Raw genomic sequence first — 22,823 nt, forward strand, 5'->3', positions numbered from 1 at the left:
TGCACACATGGGAGCAAAGCACAGGAGTGAAGAGGTTTATTGTGAAAGAGAAGAGTCAAAATTTCTGGTTTGATTTCCCCAAATGAAAAATATGTAAAAAAAAAATGATTTTTTTCTAAACAACCTTGTTATTGTTTCGGTACAGAATCCGGTACAGATTTTTCTATAGCAGAGTACAGATAGGAAAGATTTTTCAACTCCCGGTACAGATTTAATTGTGGCAACACTGCTCCCGGTGAACAAGTGAATAGACCTTTCTTGAAAGACCTAACTCCCATTTTTCTTAATTTTTATCGAAAGAGTTCCTATTTTTATGGACATTTCTGTTGAAAAAACGCTTTTAATCCACCTTACAGTGTGATGAGACATTTCTTATAACTCTTATCACTCTCTTCGGATATTATATCGTTTGAGAACATTTAGAACTTGATGTTTCGCGATGTTTTTGATAACACATACTACATGGGAAAGTGGCAGGACTCAGAGAATCACTCATATCAGCATAGGACAACATCAGTGCTATAAATCTCAAACCAAATCAATCGGAAGGCGAAAAAATGGCCCATAAAATAGACATACAAACGAATTATTGCTAATGCTCTGTTAATAAAATATCTAAATTCCTCAATCAATGCATTGTGGTGGGAAAACTGATTTTTCTAAAGGGGTTATGTATATTGTACTGAGCCAAAAAAAAATCGATTTTTTTTTAATCGATTTGAAGTTTATACTTTACTCAAATTTCCAACGCGACTGAGAATTAAGAAATCAACGCTTTTTCTTGAAAAAACCCACCATTCAAAGAAAATCAACAGTGCATATTTCCAGACTTGGTTTTATTTCCTATTTAAGAGCTATTGTGTTTTTTACATCCTAGATTGCATGATTCAGTGATCGAAACCCAAAACTTCATGAAGTATTTGAAATTACTAAATTAAAATTTGTGTTTGCTATTGAAATTGACAAAATGATTGTATATATAGTATATAGTCCCTTTGGCGATTGTTTGCTTTTTCGGTCCCACCTATCAGCATTGAAGTATCGCCCTTACGTTTTTTTACAATACCAATTTTACAATTGGTGGGGGTTTGGTGAAAATCGATCTTAATGTCTAAACGGCATAATTCCGAAACCGTAATTTTTGAAGTTTTAAAATTATGCAGAATTAATTTTTCAGAAAATAGTAACAGAGCAAAAAAGTACCAAAGTAAAAAAAATCAATTTTTGTCAAACGATATTTTTTCGATTTTACATAAAATCTCAATGTTTCATGCATTATAATGTCATTTGGCATCAAAAATACAAATTTGATTTTGAAAATTTTTCATTTCAGTTTATATGGGAATTTGCTGTGTGATTGCACTCTTCAACTCGTAACTCCGGAACCGGAAGTCCAATCAATTAAAAATTCAATAGCAGCCGATGGGAAGATTGTACCTTTCATTTGAGACTAACTTTGTGCAAATCGATCCAGCCATCTCTGATTAACAGAGGTCACATTTTTTCCACATACACACATACACACATACATACAGACATACATACACACACAGACATTTTCCGATCTCAACGAACTGAGTCGATTAGCATATGACACTCGGCCCTCCCGGTCGGGATTAGATCGACGAATTTTAAAGTGAATGAGAAAGGCAAAAACATTTTTAGCAAATGTTGAAAGTTATGCATTTTTTGGTGAGCAGTTCTATGTTTCATAGACATTAAATCAATTTTAACTTCGCTTCCTTGTAACTAGATTTTTCGGTCCGAGCACCCTTAGTGGGTGTTTTTTTTTTACAATAGAGAAGACTTTTACGTCCTAGCCCAGTACACGTGCAATTGGTAGGGTCCAATCTACCGCACGAGGTGCACTGGGGGCGTGTCGGGCTCGAATGGTGGCGCTGCCATTAATACCGACTAAACTCCATTGGGGTCCGCCATCGTTCGTCCCAGGAACTACCTCTCGGTATTACTTCTGGGGGGATGGCTGTACTAAATGTACTCATTCACTCTCACTCACGCGTTCATACGTCCTGTATGAGGCTTATTTGGGTACTCTCTCTATCGCACCTTGATTCACTTTCAAACACTCCCACATGAGGCACACCTTTTTCGTTCCTTGCGAGGCTGACTTGGGTGCTCACCTTACTCATTCCTTGCTAGGCTTACTTTTGTGCTCGCCTCACCCATACCATGTGAGGCTGACTTGGGTGCTCACCCTATCACCTGATTCACTCTCGATCGTGCCACTCTGTTGTGGGACATTTTTCTTAGGCCCCACTTCTGACATACCATGCGAGGCTGACTTGTGTGCTCACCTTTTTCATTCCTTGCTAGGCTTACTTTTGTGCTAGACTCTACCATACCCTGTGAGGCTGACTTTTGTGCTCACCCTTAACATGCAGTGTGAGACTGACTTGGATGCTCACCCTTTCACTCCTCTGCCACGCCATGAGGCATCGATAGCTAAGTCCCAACATACTACGCTACGGCCCTCCCGTCTTGGCATGAGGCAGTCCACTTATACGCCTATACACTCACTCTTCTGTCTTGCTTCGGGGTGGTTGGGTTTACCCCTTACGCGGTTGCCAGTCGCTGCGCCAAACCTGCCTCGGCATGAACAACCATCTGGTTGAACTGTTCTATTGGCCACCTTGGTGGAGCGTAGCAGCTGCAATAGAACACACCATTGACTTGGCAATCGCAACACCCTCGGCGGAGGAGTGTATTACCTCTTGAACCGGGAACCGTCCCGTTGTACAGATTGCCACCACTCCAGACCCGTCCGACACCCAATTGCCGTTGCCGGCAGGGATGCGGTACGGGTCTGATAAGAGGGCGACATCTGTCCGCGACTCCGAGACCGACTGCCACAGCAGCTGTTGGGCTGCTGCACAATGGTTAAGATTTAGCTGTGTGACGTTCACGGCTTCTTCTTATTTGCCTCACCGAAGGGACACGAAGGTCCGCCCATAGCATCTTTATGGGCTTGATTCTTAGCGCTGCAGATAAGGCACTTGTGCGCCTTAGTGCAACCCCGCTCCTTATGCCCCTCCTCGCCGCAGCGACGACATAGTTTGCTCCTGTCTATGTTCTTGCACTCGTAGGCTTTGTGGCCGGACTCAAGGCAGCGATAGCACCTATCCACTGAAGGCGGCTGGGGTATGCTAATTGGGCGTACCGACCAGCCGATCTTCAGCTTACCTTTCTCGGTTACCTTTTTGGCATCCGCCTTCAGTAGTCTGAGGTAGGCTACTTGGGTGCCAGAGGGTCCATCTCTAAATCGCACAGAGGCCCGCTCGATTGTGACGTCGCATTGTTCCTTAACGGCTGCGACGACATCTTCTGCGGTTGTGAACTCGTCCAGATGCTTGCACTGGAGAGTCATTTCCGCCCCTAGCGACCTGACTTGGGCGCCTTCTCCAAGGACCTCTTGGGCCAAGGCCTTGTACACCGCACTAGATTGTGCGCCTCGCTTCAGCACCAAAAGCATTTCTCCCGTGTTGGTGCGTCTCACGCTACGCACATCTTGCCCAAGGGCCGAAAGGCTTTTGGCCGCCTTCATCGACTTTAGGACATCGGCGTATTTGTCCTTGTCGGTTTTTAACCACAAGGCCTCGCCTCTGTCCTTAGCCTTCTTCGCGGGTCGCGGTACCTCCGGTGTCGGTGCCGGATTCTTCCTGGTGACCAGCGTCCAGGAGTTAACGCCCCCTGCCCCGGTCGCGACGGGTTGCTGGTACCATCGCTCTGCTCAGCGAGGTCCTTCTCGCCCTCGCTTACCTCGGCCAGACGGCGTTTGGCCTTAACGGTTGCACGCCGTGTGGTGTCGGTTTTTGCACCCTCGTCTGGCGACTTCCTAGGGCGCTTCGCGTTCGACGCCGTCTTGCGATTGCACGTGCCCTTGCCTTTTCCCTTCGAGGGGAACTCGGCCGCCGCTTCGAGCGACGTGGGTGCTCCATAGAAGGTGAAGGCCACTGTCTGAGTGTCTGTATCGACCTTCTCTCTTCCCTCCGCCTTGGAGGCCACTGTCTGGGTTTCTCTGTCGGACCTCTCCCGACATTCCACCCTCTTGGCATAAGCCTGCTGTTTCGGTCTGCGACACGAACAGTTTTCCGGAGCTCCAGGAGACTCTGCTTTAACTCCTTGCTTATGTTTTGCGTTGCGTTAGTGAACTCGATTATTGAATCGAGCTGCTCCACCACTTTGCGCATCGCGGATAGTGGCCCGTCCAGTGCGTTGGTAGGGCTATTTCCTACCAGTACTGGGGGGTCACTGGTGCTATCAGATGCAGCACTCGTCGCTCCACTACTCTCCCCACGGGGGGGGGGACCTTGCCAAACCACCTCTAGCGAAGGGGTTTGGCACCTCCGTTTGTTTATTATAGTTTTTGTTTTTGTTCTCCATATCAGTTCCTACGAGTAGCGCGAGAATAAATGTCCGCCACCCCAGAGCTCCGCATTAGCGTGGTAAGGGACGCTTACTGTGGGGGTTGCCCAGATACCCCACAGGTTCCGTTAACGATCGAGCATCTTTTTCACCCCCTCGATCACTCATCCCTCGGCACGGGTCGCTTCACGCCTTGGAATTGGGGTTATGACCTATCTTACTTTACGTGGTGACCGCGGCCCAGATCATCACAACCATCCTCCTTTACCAGGGCTTTGGACCTGTAGCTCTGGTTCTCAATAGTTCCATGTACGTATATTATTACAGACATGCTACTATTGAGATCCGTCATTCGCTAGCGGATCTACCCTTAGTGGGTGTGGCGGTATTTAAAGGGACAATTACCTTAAGTACGAGGACTCACGTGGGCTCCTCTCCCGTTGACTGCAGCTGGTGGTGTCGGTAGAGCAATGAGGTTAGGGCAGGTCTGCAACAAAATGGAGGGAGAGAAGCCGATGAATCTACATTCACTCAATAAACACTTAGTGCGGTACATCCAATTGCTCTTCTCACTCGTGGAGAAGACGCTGATTCGGATTGCAGCCGGTATCAGACTCACCTCCTCCGACCACTCTCGTCGGCACAGGACTCGTCGTGATGGATGCTGCCTTTGACCCGTGGTTCACCGCCGACTCCTTGGAGGTTATCCACGACTTCTGCCCACGTTTACTTCCGAGTGGCTGGCTCGACTGCTGCGGTCAACGGGCGGATTCCGGTAAACCCTCTGGTTTTATCGAACACACTTGTAGCACACGCGGAAAGCTAAACTCAATAAAAAAACGGACTTAGTTTCCAGGCACATAAACCGGTGTTGACTCGCTCACAGCTCACTCATGAAGAACCTAAAGAAATACTTTGCAGCGGCTTCTTTCAAGCCGCTATTGTCGATCGGATCCCATTGTACGTCAAATGACAGTGGTTGACACTATCGCATGGTGGGGCGAAAAGCTCGATGGAGAGCCATGAACTACTATTAGCGCTGTTCGGAGGATAGGGTTTACGAAACCGTATTTGGGACTAGCAGTGGGATGGGATAGGATTCGTGAGCGTTAGGGATCGGATCATCATCGCCTGCTGATCACCTCCTCATCGAGTTCATCCCAGAGTGAGTCGGGTGTCCGAACACAAGGATGAATGAAATTGGAAGTTTCATCGATTCTTCCCAGCAGAATCCCTACAGATGCCGACGGCCGGGGGAAAGAAAATTTGAAACGACTTCTTAGATGTCCTTTGAAATTTTCTGTTAGGCAAAGCTGTTTCATTTGCAGGATATGCTAGTTAACTGAAAGTTGCATGTGAAATGCGGTATCAAAAATACAGTTCAATAGTAGGTTGTTGCTTGTTGATCTTGGTTACTGTCTACTTCAATCTTGTTGCTATTGGTTACTGTCTACTTCATTTTTTTCAAAAATTCAATTCAATTTTTTTGCTAATTTTTTTTGCGTATCGCCGTATTATATAGTTATTTATCATTTTATATAATTTAATCTAAGTGTTTATATATATATATATATATATATATATATATATATATATATATATATATATATATATATATATATATATATATATATATATATATATATATATATATATATATATATATATATATATATATATATATATATATATATATATATATATATATATATATATATATATATATATATATATATATATATATATATATATATATATATATATATATATATATATATATATATATATATATATACGTATATAAAAATCTATATATTTTTCTTTTTTTATATATATACAAATTTCAATTTAATTATATCGCAAAACTTTATTTATATTATATACTGCCGACAATCGGTGTTCGTACCCTAACGGAACGCAATCTATATACGCGCGAGCTTTAATCCGTTTTATGAGCGTTCCTCTTTAGTGGCGTGTCCCTAGGCAGCTTCCTATTAGTGGAAGTGCGTTCGAAATCAATCGCGTTCTGTCTGTTCTTTTTACTCGTCGTCGTGCAGAAAAGACGTGTCTCGCTATGTAGCGAATATTCTCCTCAACTACAGGTAAAAAGTCGGTTCTACTATGGTGATAATATTACGGACAGTGGAGTAAGTTGTTTTTTCTTATCTATTGTATTGGCTAGCGCTACTCAATGGTGTGGGTTAATCACCTCTCATGATTGCGAGATAGGCGCCTCGAACTGAAAGTTTAATTAACTAGCGCCATAGTCACACTAGGCATCCGAATGATGTTAGTGAGACCCTCAGTGCATCTAGATCCGATGCCTGAGTTTCCATTTTCGCGTAGTAGCCGTTGGAATGTGAAAATTACAGATTCTGTGGGTCATTAATTCAATGTCCTTGAGAAATACTTGGCGTATCGCCTCGCGATTTTCGACACATTAGCGACCCTTCTCATTCTCCAAGCGAAATTGATTCATTTTTATATTGTGTTTGGCGTGTGTGGTTATGTTCTCGTTTGGTGTAAGTGAATAGTGTAAAGTCATGAGAAGGGCTTTGTTTTGGGAATGCACATCGATCAGAACGAAAGATTTCACGAATCGGAGCTGAATCTCAACCATTCCTGTAGAAAACTGAGTTCATCTCGAATTACTGGAACTATTGCAGCTAGCTTCGAGGTCTTATCCCGATTCATTACTGCAAATAATTTTAAGCACTGTTTCTGTTTACATGTACCTCTACTAAATTCTTTTTTTTCGGATCTTTTTTTTCTTATTCTACAGGTTGGCAGACGTCTACAGTTTTAGTTTTAGGAAGCTGTCGCCAAGACTTCCTCTTAGTGTCCAGTCATCCGATCTGGGACCATAGCTGTCCTTCGATGTCGCTCGACGCTCTTTCGTTGGTGGCTGTAGTTTAGCATGTTATTGGACAACCGAGCGGAGGATTTGCTTATCTGGTACAGGAGTCTGCGACGGCTACTCACTCTTAGTACTTTCACTGTGGAAAGCCATAGCTGTTTTTATCATGGTGGGTCAATTATTCATCGGGAGATGTACTTGGCGTTGACCAAACCTAGCTCTCTCCCTTTCATGTCCTTCAGGATATAATTGTTTTGCCCTTCCTTGCGACCGACGATTGCTTTAATTTTTCTTTTCGCAAATTTCGCGTTAATTTTTTTCGCTTTATCTGAAAGCACGAAATTTTTTGTAAAAACTGATTCTCCTGGTGTAAAATCGGAGATTTGGTTTGATGATCGAAGATTGTAATATTTCGCTTGATGTTCGAAGGCTTTCTTTAAATTATTCCTTACAATATCAAGGATTTTTGGCATTTTTCTGATATTATCTATGATTTTATTTTCAGGATTTCGGAGGATGATATCAGGTCCCCTATTCGCATCCTCAATGGTGTCTCGGATGCAAAACTGCTTCCCGTTTGAAATCATTTCGGTTCCAAAATTCAGGAAATAAGGACTGTACTTTGTGGAGTCATTTTTAGCTGATCGGATGGCGCAGCCTATCTCTGGCAGGAACTCGTCCCACCGTGTATGATCTGCACCTAGATATGCTCTAATACTCTGTCCGATGATGCGGTTATATCGCTCGGCCATATTAGCTTGCGCGTGATATTTCGGTGTACTAAATGGCTCGACCCCGTATTCATCGAGCAATTTTTTATACTCGTGGCTGAGGAACTGGGTCCCGTTATCGGACACTATACGCCGTGGAGTGCCATAGACAAGGAAGATTTCATCTTTCAGGATTTTCACCATTCGTGATGCTTCCGCTTGTCGCATCGGGAAGATCAGACAGAATTTCGTCAGCGTGTCAACCACCACGAAGATGGCCGTGTTCCCGGATCGAGTTCGAGGGTATGGTCCACTAAAATCTACTGCGATTGTTTCCTATTTCCTGGTAACCAGTGTTTGATTCACCATTGGAGAGACAGTATTGCGATTGAGGTCTTTACAAGTTTTGCACACTTCGCAGTTTGAAACGTAACGTTTGATATCATCATCCATGCGCTGCCAATAGTAAAAAGTCTTTATTCTTGCAGTTGTCTTCGGAACCCCGAGGTGACCTGAGATAGGGAGATCGTGGTGTTCCCTTAATACACCCTCGATATGTTCCTGAGGAACAACTATTCTCCACTGCTCGGTAGAATTGTGCAAGTCATCCTTGACCTTGTAGAGTTTGAGAAGTTTCCCGTCAAAAATTTTGAACTTTGGGTACAGTGACGGGTCATCCCGTATCTTTCTAGTCATTCCCCTAAACCAAGGTTCGGTGGTGTCCATAGGACATGTTTGCAGAGTCTCCACCACAGCCCGTGACAGGGCATCTGGTACTACATGCAGTTTACCCTTACGATGTTGCAACTCAAAGTTGTGTTCGGATAACCGCATCGCCCATCGAGCTAATTTGCCATTGGAATGTTTGAAATTTAACAGCCATAGTAAGGAAGCATGATTGGTTATAACTTTAAATCGGCTACCCTCAATATATGGGCGGAATTTTTCGATTGAAAGCATCACTGCCAAACATTCCCTCTCGGTGGATGAATATTTACGTTCGGTAGTTGATAACTTTTTACTGTGATAGGCAATAGTTACCATGTTGTCCCCATCGCCTTGAATTAGCACGCTGCCGATTGCTCGATCAGATGCATCACAATGAATACTGAATTGTTTGGTGTAATCCGGAATTCCTAGGATTGGTGGAGTAACTAGCATCTTCTTCAAATGTTCGAAAGCTATGTTAGCTTCTGGCATCCAGTGGAACTTTTTCAGCTTCAGGATATCATTATTGGAAGCCGTAAATCCTGAAATTTTTTTGATGAATCTAGAATACCAAGAAACCATACCAATGAATCTACGGATTTCAGTGTGAGACTTCGGGACACGGTATTCGCGAACGCACTTGGTTTTTTCGGGATCTACTGAAAGGCCTTTGTCGCTGACTATATAACCGAGGAACTGGATCGACTGCTTACAGAACATAGATTTTTGAAGGCTTATTGAGAAGTTTACTTTGCGTAGACGTTTAGCGACCTCTTTTAGAAGTTGTATATGCCGCTCAAAAGTGTCTGTAGCGACGACAATGTCGTCCAAATAGACAAAAACTTATGGTTCTAGGTCAGGTCCAAGAATCTGATCCATTGTTCTAACCAATGTTTGGGCGCTGTTGTTGAGCCCAAATGGCATAACGCGAAATTGGAATTGACCTCTTCCAGCAATTGAGCAGTTTTCGGGCGGGAGGACGGATTCAAATTGATTTGCCAGAATGCGTCGCGAAGATCTATCGTGCTTAGAAACTTCGTCGATGTAAACCTACCAAGAATACGCCCGATGTGATTAAGGGGATAGGCATCTGGAATCGTTACACTGTTTAGCTTCCGACTGTCTAAACAAAGTCGTACTCTTTCTTCGTCCTTCTTTACGGCCACTACCGGAGAGTTCCATGGTGAGTGACAAGGTTCGACCACATTCAATTTAATCATTCTGTCCAGTTCCGCGTCTACTTTCTTCTGTATGTATGGAGAGATAGGATGATGTCGTTGTTTAATCGGTTTTGCGTCGCCTGTATCTATGGAATGGTGGTCTACATTCGTTTGTTCCAGTTTGTTGTCATCTGCTATTTTGAATAGTTTGATCGTTTCGAAAAGTTCCTTTTTCTGGGATTCATTTAGTTCGTGTTCTGTTGAATTGACTTTATGGTCTATGGTAATAAAACAAATAAAACAAAACAAATTTCGATGTTACATACGTTCAATTCGGGCATTAAATCAATCGCTTTACAAAGTCAACCCCTAATATTAGCAGTTTTGGAATTGTAGGTACTACTAGGATGGGCAAGATGTGGGTTTCATTTTTGTATGTTACCGGCTGCAGTGAATAACCCATTATTTATTGTGAGGTATTATCTGCCGTGCGGATATTTTTGTTGAGAGAAATGATTCTTGCTGATGGGTTGAGTATTTGTTGGTAATCTTTTCCTAATAGTGTACAAGTTGCTCCTGAATCAATCAGTCCGCATGCTTTCTTACCGTCAATAGCAACTTCTGTAAAGAATCGTGGATCATTTTTTAGGTGGACGACCTCCGTTATGATTTGGTCGTAGTAGTTATGAAACTGAGTTTGGGGAATTTTGGACCATACTTCTAGGCAAAACAGGATTGGTCAGGTAAATTATTCTGTAGAGTCGGATAACTTTTGCTCTCGGATTCGGGTTGACTCTTCACCGCGAATCCTGGATTCAGTTTCCCAAGGGTGTACGACATTTGCGGTATTCCGTGGTTTTTACGTCAGGGCAACCACATCTTGTACAGAACTCTTTTGTTCGTTTCTCTGGGCAATTCATAAAAAAAATGATTATCATCTCCGCAGTTGAAACATTCCCGTTTCTTTGGGACGATCCTTCTTCGTTCTTTTTCGGTTTCTACGACAGGAGGTTTGGACGAGGTTGCTACTGCTTCTACGTTTTCCTCTTCGTCTGTAGATGGCTCGAGTGGTTCACACGCTTCAATTTCTTCTAGCCGCTTCTTGACGTACGGTGTTTTGTTGCGGTACTGGAACGAAGGTTCTGCGAATGGAATAGGGAACATCTTGTTGTGTCTTTTCACAAGTGCTTCCGTAATATCGATTTCTCGGAACTTGTCCTTCAAATCTTCAATCGACTCTATTGTCTCAAATGTCAATTGTGACAACTAGGAAGGCCTCTTATTCCATCTTATAAGATGAAGTTTTTCTGTTTCCTGGTATGATGTTGCTCGTTGCGCGAAGAGAAATTGCATTGATGCAATATAGACGCTGAACGGCTCGTCTGGTCCTTGCAGGCAATTTTCAATTTGTGATCTCAATCGAAAGCCGTAGTCTGCCGCCAAAAAATCTTTTTTAATTGCTTTTTTATTTCAGTCCATCTTCGTGAAGGATAAGTCGGTGAAAGCTGCCTGTGAAGTCCGCTATACCAGTGCAAAGCAGTACCTTCAAAGAGGTGAACAGCCGATAGCGCCAATTCTGCTTCAGAGAGCTGGTCGCTTTCTGCGTACATTTCAACTTTGGCAATAAACTCGTTGACACTAGGGTAACACCTTTCTCCAGAGAACTTCTCTAAATCCCACTTGGATACTGGCGAGATTCTTCGAGGTACGTCCGGTCTGTTTGGTTGTTGAAGTTGGATTTGGTGACGTGGTATTGGAGGTGGTGGAGAAGGTAGGGTTTGTGGAAAACTCGACATTAACGCCAACATTTGTTACTGCATTTGCATCATTTGAGCATTGAAATGTTGTTGCTGTTCTACAAAGCGTTGGATTGTTGTTGATGTCTCGTTGCTTCTCTTCAATGTTTGTTCCAGAAGATTATTCTTTGGAATCGTACCTGTGCGGTGTCCTACCTGTTCTTCTGTGCTGCCAGCCGCCCCTTGTTCAGCTGTTATGTCTGTGAGGATACTATCGCCATCTTGCCTAGCCTGTAATTTAGCCCTGAACTGTGTAACAAGGTCGTCAAGTACATTGCATTTTTGCATTAAAACGTTTCTCTCCACCATTTGATTTTCACTCACTTTGTGAACTCGTTCAAGGTGATTGAGAATGTGAATTAGACGGGAATCGATGGTCATAAGTTCACTGAGATTCGAGTGTAAGAATGGTTTTTGCAAGGAGCTTTCTATTGCCGATAGTTTTTGACAACAAATTTCAATTTCAAAAGAAGGGTCGCGTTTTGACGTGTTTGGGATATCTCGAGTGCATGCATTTTCTTGTTTTAAAAGTTCACGAAGAGCGCGAGTTCTTCCAGTAGGTTGAACTATTTTACGGATGTCGCATTCATACTCTAGTTCATCCTCTAGTAATTTTAACGGGTCCATTTTTTTTTTGTTTTGCAGATTTAGAAACACGTGATATGGTCTATTACGATTTCGAGGATGCAGAATTAAAAGGAGTTATAAAGTCTAAATAAGTGTACAAAGGTATATCTTCCTTATATTATAAAGTTTATTTTAAATTAATTTGGTTTTTTCGATTTTTAGAACCCGCTGATTGAACTGTACTATTGACCCAGCACATTTCCCGGGTGTCGACGGACCAGCAAATCTACTTTTCTGTAAAGGGCCTTTATATCTACTGTCGAACAACTTTCCTTTCCGCCGAACTTCCAGCAAGAACCCGCTCCAACCTCATAGCACTGTGGACACGACGAGCTGCTGAAATCCGCGAAAATAAATTGTGGCGGAGGTATCAAAGGAATCCCACCGGTTGGGCGCCACTGTAACTAGATTCTTCGGTCTGAGCACCCTTAGTGGATGTGGCGGTATTTAAAGGGACAATTACCTTAAGTACGAGGACTCACGTGGGCTCCTCTCCCATTGACTGCAGCTGGTGGTGTCGGTAGAGCAATGAGGTTAGGGCAGGTCTGCAACAAAATGGAGGGAGAGAAGCCGGTGAATCTACATTCACTCAATAAACACTTAGTGCGGTACATCCAATTGCTCTTCTCACTCGTGGAGAAGACGCTGATTCGGATTGCAGCCGGTATCAGACTCACCTCCTCCGACCACTCTCGTCGGCACAGGACTCGTCGTGATGGATGCTACCTTTGACTCGTGGTTCACCGCCGACTCCTTGGAGGTTATCCACGGCTTCTGCCCACGTTCACTTCCCAGTGGCTGGCTCGACTGCTGCGGTCAACGGGCGGATTCCGGTAAACCCTCTGGTTTTATCGAACACACTTGTAGCACACGCGGAAAGCTAAACTCAATAAAAAAACGGACTTAGTTTCCAGGCACATAAACCGGTGTTGACTCGCTCACAGCTCACTCATGAAGAACCTAAAGAAATCCTTTGCAGCGGCTTCTTCCAGGCCGCTATTGTCGATCGGATCCCATTGTACGTCAAATGACAGTGGTTGACACTATCGCATGGTGGGGCGAAAAGCTCGATGGAGAACCATGCACTACTATTAGCGCTGTTGGTAGGATAGGGTTTACGAAACCGTATTTGGGACTAGCAGTGGGATGGGATAGGATTCGTGAGCGTTAGGGATCGGATCATCATCGCCTGCTGATCACCTCCTCATCGAGTTCATCCCAGAGTGAGTCGGGTGTCCGAACACAAGGATGAATGAAATTGAAAGTTTCATCGATTCTTCCCAGCAGAATCGCTATATATTATTAAATAAAGACCCTTATTACAGTACATCTCTACAAAATCGAGATCAATTTAAAAATAAATCTGAGGATTATGATTGATTACAGAACTCTGGAATTTTCTATTGGAATGTTTTCAGGCAGGAATTTGGTATTGATGCTATTAGACAACTGTGAAATCAAGACCAAGAGATCAGTTACATATCAGGACCCCATTCCGACAATTTATCAAAAGTCCTCATGATGTTTACAACAACAGGTTATCAATCTACGGATCAGATAATTGTTATTGTAATATTGAATTAAATCAGTCTGCATCAATAAATTTTCAACTTCAATCCAATTTTTTGGGGGTTGTGGGGAGGGGGTATGGTGTTAAACCCCAAAACCTTCTCTTGGCTACGCCGTTGCTTGGAGTTATTTATTTCGCTTTCATTTTCCGATATGTTTCAGATCGATCCGATGGTTATAAGTTAGAAAAATTGCAGTCAGAAGGTTCGCACAAATGAATGTTTTTGTACTGATAAGTTATCAAGTTCCTTCCAGACAACTTGGAAGTGTTCGGTGATTATTTCTAGCGGTTGTAGATAGTAAAATGAAATACAAAATTCGTTTTATCGAAATAAAGTTTGGCTTATTTCAATGGATTATTACTATATTGAACAATAAATAGGCGACAAAGAGTAATCAACAAACAACAAGCCATAACTTTTAAAGTATTCAAAATAGATATTTGAAGTCTTCAGTAAAGTTATTCGCAAAAATAAGAGCTACAAATTTGCTGAAGGCATCATTTCCATATAATCACTTCCAAGAAAATTTGTGAAAATATCTCACTCATAGGGGGATTATTCAGCAAAAGCACAATACCAAAAGAAAGGGCATATTGCCTCCATTAAATTCTCCGAAGATACTATTGACCTAAAATAAGCCGTTTTGGCGTTAATAATAGATTACATGTTTTTGGTCATATTTCTGGCTATGGGAAATGATAAAAATCTTTCGTCCGCATTTAATGTTAAATATCTCTTTTGATAATAGTCCGATTTCAACAATCTATAGCTTGTACGAAAGGTATTCGTTAAAGCTGTCTAAAACATATAAACTGTTAACTATATTGTCAATTTCGGCAGATAATTTAAAAAACTGCAAAAAACGCCATTTTTGCGCATTCAAGCATTCATATCTTGGAAACTAAACATCAGAATCAAAAACAAATTAATAGCGCTCATACTGTTTTTTAGTTCTTTCATTTAAAATTGGTTTGGATAAGATCGGTTCAGCCATTGCTGAGAAACACGAATGAGAATTTGTCCGTTCCATACACACACACAGACACACACACAGACATTGTCCCAAATCGTCGAGCTGAGTCGATTGGTATATAAGACTCGGCCCTCCGGGCCTCGGAAAAGATCTTGAAAGTTTGAGCGAATTCTATACATTTCTTTTATAAGAAATGTAAAAAGGTTTTTAAAATTTTTCCTGACTTTGTTCATAATTTTTTTTTAAATTGCAGAATGTTGAGTATTTTTTTTCACCAATGCAAGAATAGTGGGACATCAAATATAAGTTTCGGCAGCACTGTTTTGCATTTTCCGAATAGTTTTCTCGGCATCACTGCAAATGAAGTGGTGTATCACGGTAGAACATTCATTAGTGAATCTATACAAGTCGAATGAATCCTTAAACTGCCATATTTTATTGATGGGCTTTTTGAGGATCTCTGATTTATTTTGAATATGTTGCGGGCGATTTATCGGTTCCCATAATTTAGGGACGTGTGGATCAGAAACCATTCCCTGATCAAACCACTCGAAATTTGATTCGAAGTCCTGAATGGAGTCAACATGGGTTTCAGTTCAAATGCAACAACCGATTCCGAAACGGAGTCAGAATCGGTTGTTGCATTGGAACTGGAATCCATATGAAATCCATTCAGAATTCCGATCGGTTTCGTTATTCCTCCACAAGTGCTAACGTGTCAAGCGGAGATATTCCGGCAAATACATTGTCTAAGTCACGATCTGTAACATTTCCAGACCGGGTGCAGCATGTCACAATGGCATTGAGAAAAATAGATATGTTCCGCGCGGTAAAAACGTCTCGGTAGAACAATGAGATTTGACAAACATCCACAAACAATAATATCCGTTCACAGCTCGGATATCACTGCATTCTTAGATTGCCCATGAAGACTACTACTGATCATGTTCACATTATATGCAACCGACACAATGCAAAATAAGGATTGAACTGATTGAAGATCAGTAAAAAATCCGAGCTTGGAATATTAGCGAACATCACCATTTATTCCACTGTAACGATTTATATGGGAAATTCCAGTGTAACCTTATTAATCAACCTGTAATTTCGGAACCAAGAGTCACAACCGAATGAAACTCAGCTGCTGTCAAAGGTGTTACTGTATCTTTCATTTGAAAATAAATTTGCAAAAATCGGTAGAAAATTTGCTGGGAAATAGGTGTGATATTAGCTTACCTTAGTAACAAATGTAGTTTTGTGATAGTTTTATAGGCACTGATAAAATATAGAATGCACTTGCAGCGTGCTATAAAACTTCAATTGTTACTTGGGTTAAGAACTTGGCGAGTTCCACCAGAGGTCAATGTGGTCAAAGCTGTCTTGATTAATCAATAGTGATTCAGACCCGCAACCCACTTTAATATGTTTTACATCATAGTTGTACCAGTTTATATGGGAATTTGCTATGTGACCGCAATCTTCAACCCGTAACTCCGAACTCCGGAAGTCGGACCAACTCAAAATTCAATAGCAACTTATGGGAGTGTTATACCTTTAAGATTAAATTAAGTTTGTGAAAATCGGTTCAGCCATCTTCAAATGACACACTCACATATATCTGCATACAGACATTTTCCGATCTCGACGAACTGAATCGAATGGTAAATGACACTCAGCCCTCCGGGCCTTGTTTAAAAAATTGATTTTTGCATTGATTGCATAGCTTTTCTTTTTAAGAGAAAGACAAAAGGTGCGAAATCGGCAAAGTCCCAAAAAATCGATTTTCATCAAACAATTTTTTTTAGATAACATAAAATCTCGACGTTTCATACATTTCAAAGATGTTTGGCATCAAAAATACGAATTCGATTTCTGAAATTTCAAGAGGTTCTTCCTGGGGGATTCCATGAGAGACCGGCCGACATCAAAATCGATTCGAACGCATCTTTACAGCTGTGTTCGGTTTATGAATCTCCATACATTTTCTGGCAATTCCAATATTTGGATGCAAGAGTAATTTTTCAAAAGGGCGTAGACGTTTCTACGTGCAATAACTTCCAAATTTTTGGTCGATTACCCTATTTTATACAACAAAACTATTTGAGAACGAGTTACAGGGAATGAATACTTCTATAAGAAAAAAATATGCACTAAAATAAATGTTGTGTCATTTTTCACAAAACCGAAAATTTATATTAAAAATTTAAATTCCAAAAAAAACATTTTTTCTATTTTTTAAATTTTGTCTACAAAAACCAAAAGAGAAAATAAACATTTTGAATGTAATTACATGAAGGAGAACTTATCGATAAAAAGTTTTTCAAACAATAACTTTATACATGTATTAAAATTTCGTCCTAATTGACGTACGAAATTGTGATTTTATTACAGATTATAATTCTAAGTATCATTTTAAATCAAAATTCATTTAACAAAAATCTTCCAAAATGGAATAGTTTTCGAGATATTTGGAATTTTGCTCCAACAAAAACAATAAATTTGTGTAATTATGCCTTTTTAGAATATCAACATTCTAATGTTTGTCGTTTTAAAGACGTAAACAAAAAAATTTCAGTGTGTTTGGATCATGGAGAAGCTTTTAATAAACAAAGTTTTCCTAACTAAAACTTTCGACATATTTTTATAATTCATACTATTTGCCGCCAAAATATTTTTTTTAAATAGGAAAAAAAATTAAATTAAAATGCTCATGACAAAAATTATTATTCTGTAATAAAATTACAGTTTTTTTTTCTACAGGCAATTAGTATGAAATTTGAAAACATGTATAAAGTTTTCACTAAAAAGTTCTCCTTTATGCAATCACATTCAAAATGTTTCTTTTCTCTTTAGGTTTTTGTTGACAAAACATAAAAAAATTAAAAAATGGGTTTTTTTGCATTTTAAATTTTTAATATAATTTTCTGGTTTTGTGAAAAATGACACAATTTTTTTTCGGTGTGATTTTTTTCGTGAAGGAGTATTCATTCCCTGTAACTCGTTTTGCTGTATAAAATAGAGTAACTGAACAAAAAAATTTGAAATTAATGCACGTAGAAACATCTACGCCCTTTTAAAAATTTGCGCTTGAGTCAAAATAATCTTATTGCTTGTTGAAAATGTTTAGACTTCCATGCCTGTGAAACTTGTAAAGTTTCATCGGAATATAAAATAGTCGTCACGATTTTGTAGATTTTCGGACGGATCTTCGTGGAAGTCCTCACATACGATAATAGGTAAGATGACCGAATTCTCGCATCATACATTTATATCTGTAAAACTGAAGGCAACGCATCAAAAATAAAAACAATGAGTTGTATGCAATAGTCTGCACTTGTCTGTCAATTTTGCTCGATCTATCCAAATCAAAAAGAGTAAAAAAATGAACATTGAAAACCCTTCGAATTGGCTCTGGGTTCTTCTATATAGAAATATGGAGCTGAAGTATATCGTATCAGAATAAAAATTCGGCAAAGTATTGTAGTACTAATGCAGAAAGAGCACCGGAAATTCTATAAGTCAGTTTTCGCCAAGAAACTAAAACACCGAAGTTGTTCCGCAGAAAGAACTATTCTCCAACAAACCATTACCTGGAAAGTACCAATTCTTGGAAAACAATATGTCCTTTCGCAGAAAAGTATTACCCAAATTTAACAAATAACCAGAATATCTGGTATTCCCCAGAAATTCCTAGCTGACGGTTGCCCTCGCAATCAAAATGCTGCCTTTCAAACAACAGGTGCAGATAGGCTGCCAAACCAGACTTTTCTTATTGATCTTCGACAATTTCATTTGTTTGAAAATGTTTGCAATTTCCAACTTCCCCCCAATCTACACATTTTGGCTATCAACAAACATTTCTCAAACACATTAATACGTTGGTGACTGTTGATACATATACTTTTACGATCTCCCCAATTTCGTGCAAATTGGTCGGATTTTCGCAATGCTCGAGCAAAACTTTGCTCCTCTTGCTTGAAGACCATTTTTATAACTGAAGAGCAATCGGTAAAATCGAATAGGGGTAAAATTCTGCACACTCCTATAAACCATCCATAAATGACTTAACATTATATGGGGGAGGGGGGAGTTTTGTATTTTGTGATGATGTGTGACGACAGGGGGTAGGTGGTCATGTCATGCTACGTAGCTTTTTTAAAGGGGAATGGATTAACCTGATGTCATGATAACATCGTTCTTTACTTTTTTTTATTTTTTACGGCGACAAGGGGTGGGGGGAGAGTTACCGTCAAGCTACGTAATTACCAGGGGGTATTTAGAATTTTGTGACGAAATGCTACGATGGGGTAGGGGGGTGTTAAAAATTTCTCACTAAAAAAGCTACGTCATTTATGGATGACAAAATAAGAGGTACGCAGGGGTTTTAAATAAATGTTTAAATGAAATGCATCAGGTTTAAGTGGACCAAATTTTGGTCGTAACACGTAATTTGCTATTTCATGTAACTGTTTCAAACAATTTGTAATCCGATTCACCATCTGAAACGTGTTGTTACTCTAAACAACGCTTTCCCCGAGCCCGAGGAACTACTCAGCCATAGAAAAGTTCTTTCTGAATAGCACATTGAGAATTAGCGAAAACATAACCACCACATTTATATATAAGTGCCAACTGAACAATTCTTAAAATAACTCAATCAAAAGAATGATAACAATTCAAATATTTAGGTGTGTGTACTTTGTTTAAATTCTCATTATTTTTGTAATCACAATAAGCATTTAAGTGAATAAAATCTAAACGAAACGTTTGTTAGAAATTTAGTTGAGAAAATTGAATTTTCAGTCAAGTAATTTTCTGGGCTTTGGTACTTTCTGGAAATTAGTTTTCTGGGAATTGATGTATTCTGGTAAATGTATTTCTAAGGAAAAAGCTTCGAAATTGTATTTGTTGGGAGATGGTTTTCGGGAAAATATTATAGAATCCTTTAAGAGAGTTTTGGAAGTTAGTGAGCCCCTTATTATAGTTCTACAGTTTAAACGTTCAAAATGTGATTTACAACAATATAAATTCGATTATTTTAATCGCTGTATCAGTCAGCAGACTCAAGGTGTATTGGTAATAACACAAATTACTGTTTCATGTTACCCCACATGAATCGTTTATATAGTTAAATCGTTATCTTGCGTATATTTGAGTTGGTTAGCAATCATATATCTAACAGTAACGTTTACTGTTGTATACTCGATCTGTACGTAAGGGATACTAATGATATGCTCTTATCATTGAAGTGGAGATAAATTGTAAACATTATTATTAGCGTTGTCTCCCAAGTAACATTTATAGTTTTATAGCATGCTACATATGCAATCTATGTTTTATCGGTGGCTATAAAACTACCCTTTATGGTATTGTTATTGAATTGTTACTAGGGCTGTCCATCGGAACAGAAACATGTTGCTCCGCTGTTACAAGTTACCCCGTTTGACGGTAATGCTAATTAGGCTAATTAACTATGATATTTTTTGTTTCGAATGTTACAGCGTCGACATTTAGTGTATCAAATTCGTGGCTGGCGAGCCATTCTATATAGGTGCAAGGTGTACTAAGAATTTAATGAACATTTCCACAATTTTATTGAACATAACCAGCCATGGAATCAGAGTTTGGTGATATGAGAAAGGCACAATTGCACCACTAAGTGGATTCAAAAAGGTTTAATATGTAAGAGATCAATCTAACAAAATCGATTTTATTTTAAAGAACTCAGAACAATTGAGTACTAGAATGACTGTGATATTTTTGCCATTTTTGTGTAGCTTATGCAATCGCTCTAAACACTGAAGTTTTAACAAAGGCCCGGAGGGTCGAGTCTCATAAACCTATCAACTCAGTTCGACGAGATCGGAAAATGTCCATATTTGTATGTATGTGTGCATGAGGCAAATAATGTCATTTTTGATTCTCATAGATGCCTGGACCTATTTACACAAATGAAAGGTACAACCTTCCGATCGGTTGTGTTGAATCGGACTTGCGGTCCCTGGGTTACGGGTTGAAGAAAGCTGTAACACAGCATATTCTCATATAAAAGAGTCCACCATGAAGTCCAAACGATGTAATACACATTAAAATATGTGCGACATTACTTGAATTTGCGAGTCTACATCCCTAATGACCAATCGAAGTAGCTTTGATCACAATGACCACTTATGACGCTTCTTGATCAGTGCTGCGGAATTTTAAAATCAGTTTCCTAATTCTGCTTGTATTTACCGAAACCAACATTCAGATTCACCGCCTCCCTCATTCATTGACTTTCCACTTGATTGAAATTTCATGCAAAATCGAACACTCGAGTGCAAGGGAAATACAACAAACCGAAGCATTTATTTGTTATTATGTGGACAGTTTGAAGACAGAAGATGACATCTTCTACATTTTCGAAGCCTAAGTGAACTGCGTAATCAATATCTGGTGTACTTTAGCTCAATATAATCCCTCTCGTCACTATCATAGAAACAAAATTCAGTTTGCTTCTGAAACCGGACATATCCGAACCAGAATGCGCTGTATCGGGAAAACGAATGACGAAGGAAATCGCGGCGGGCATGAATTGAATTTCGTTTCTGTTTCAAGTTCAGGCAGGGAGGTCAATGTTTTTAAGCTCTGTTCTTGATGCCCCCAGGGAACTTGCTTACTTGCAAGTTAATGTCACACCTATTGACCGATTTTTACAAACTTTTTACAAACTTCGATCTGCAGTTCTAGACCAGTGATGGCCAATCAAAGATTCTATGAAGTTATTGTCCACTATCGACAATTCCGGAAGTCCCAGGTATCGGGCATATTCCAAAACTAAACCCATTCCAGCTATTCGGCGATAGTTGAACCGATTTTCACATCACAAACCAAGCATGAAATAGAAGGTTTAAAATATGGCTGGTGCACCCCAGGTCATACCTTCACCTCCATCTCGAAATCTCGTTGGTCATATGACGATTATAAAAGGTCTTTGCAGTCCCTGGAAAAAGGCCATTTCTCCAAACTCATGTCAGTTTCTCAAATATGGTTGGGCCGATTTTCACAAAATTAGTCTCAAATGATATACCTTCATAGACTGCCGCAAAATTTTGTACGGATCGGTTATATTGTTCCGGAAATATAGACTGAATCGTCCGGTTACATATGAAACTTCCATATAAGCCGGAACAATCATTTTGCCTTTCTCATATAGAAACGTTTTGCAATAACTCTGGAAATCGTCAACCTAATCCTGGTCTGGAGGACCGCGTATCGTATACAAACCGACTTCGAGATCGGACATTTTTTTCAATCACGAGAAATAGTTTCGTCTTCGACGATAAATTTCGTGTAATATACACACAAAAAATGATGAAATTCACACGACCTGTAATCCGCCTTGGTTGTAAACAAATATTGCTTGAATCGAAAATATGATTGAAAATCAAATTAAAATCAATGCACATAAATAAAGCATAAAACATATGATTTTGCACTTTTATTCGTATAATATTCCAGGTAACATATTTTTCAATCATATTGAAATAAAATTAATTGGTCATTCAGTTAATCAAACTGTAATTTTCAATCAACGTGTAAAATTATATCAAAATCCGTTGAAAAAGTACATGTATTTGTGGAATGATTTAATTTTACATCTATTTTCATTCTACAATTTTTTTCTGCGAACACTAAATACGATTACAAAAAATTGTTGTTCAAGTCACCATGTTTTAGTTCGTGAAATGAACGAAACCAACTATTTACAATGCACGAAAATGCTCGGATCCGTGGTTGAACCTATTTGTAGCAGATTTACGAATAAATTCGCTCAGCGAATAGATTCTTTGTGCATAATAATTTTAAGGATTCCTCCAAAAAATTATTTATATTATCAAAGATGCTCGTAAATATTAGAAAGGCTTAACTATATTTCATCAAACAATTCGTTTGGCTAATGAATTACATTCGTAATAAGCCTACGAAAGTCGTTCCATGGTTTTTACGAAAAACGGGTTATAAAAATAAAAGTGCTTCCGTAGAATTACGAATTCAT

At 39.9% G+C, this 22,823-nt stretch overlaps 1 protein-coding gene and 1 long non-coding RNA gene across 3 annotated transcripts in view; one reads left to right on the plus strand and one right to left on the minus strand.

Moving 5' to 3' along the window:
• LOC131682938 (transcription factor HNF-4 homolog) overlaps positions 1-22,823 on the minus strand; it is a 442,320-nt gene that overhangs the window by 8,095 nt on the left and 411,402 nt on the right. The gene's annotated exons all lie outside the window — the stretch shown is intronic.
• Positions 6,550-13,223, plus strand: LOC131682944 (uncharacterized). Its single transcript, XR_009304278.1, has 3 exons — positions 6,550-7,409; positions 12,260-12,343; positions 12,404-13,223. It is a non-coding gene; the product is annotated as an uncharacterized LOC131682944 (long non-coding RNA).

This window comes from Topomyia yanbarensis, chromosome 2 (assembly GCF_030247195.1).
Source record: "Topomyia yanbarensis strain Yona2022 chromosome 2, ASM3024719v1, whole genome shotgun sequence".
In the NCBI taxonomy this organism is placed as follows: domain Eukaryota; kingdom Metazoa; phylum Arthropoda; class Insecta; order Diptera; family Culicidae; genus Topomyia; species Topomyia yanbarensis.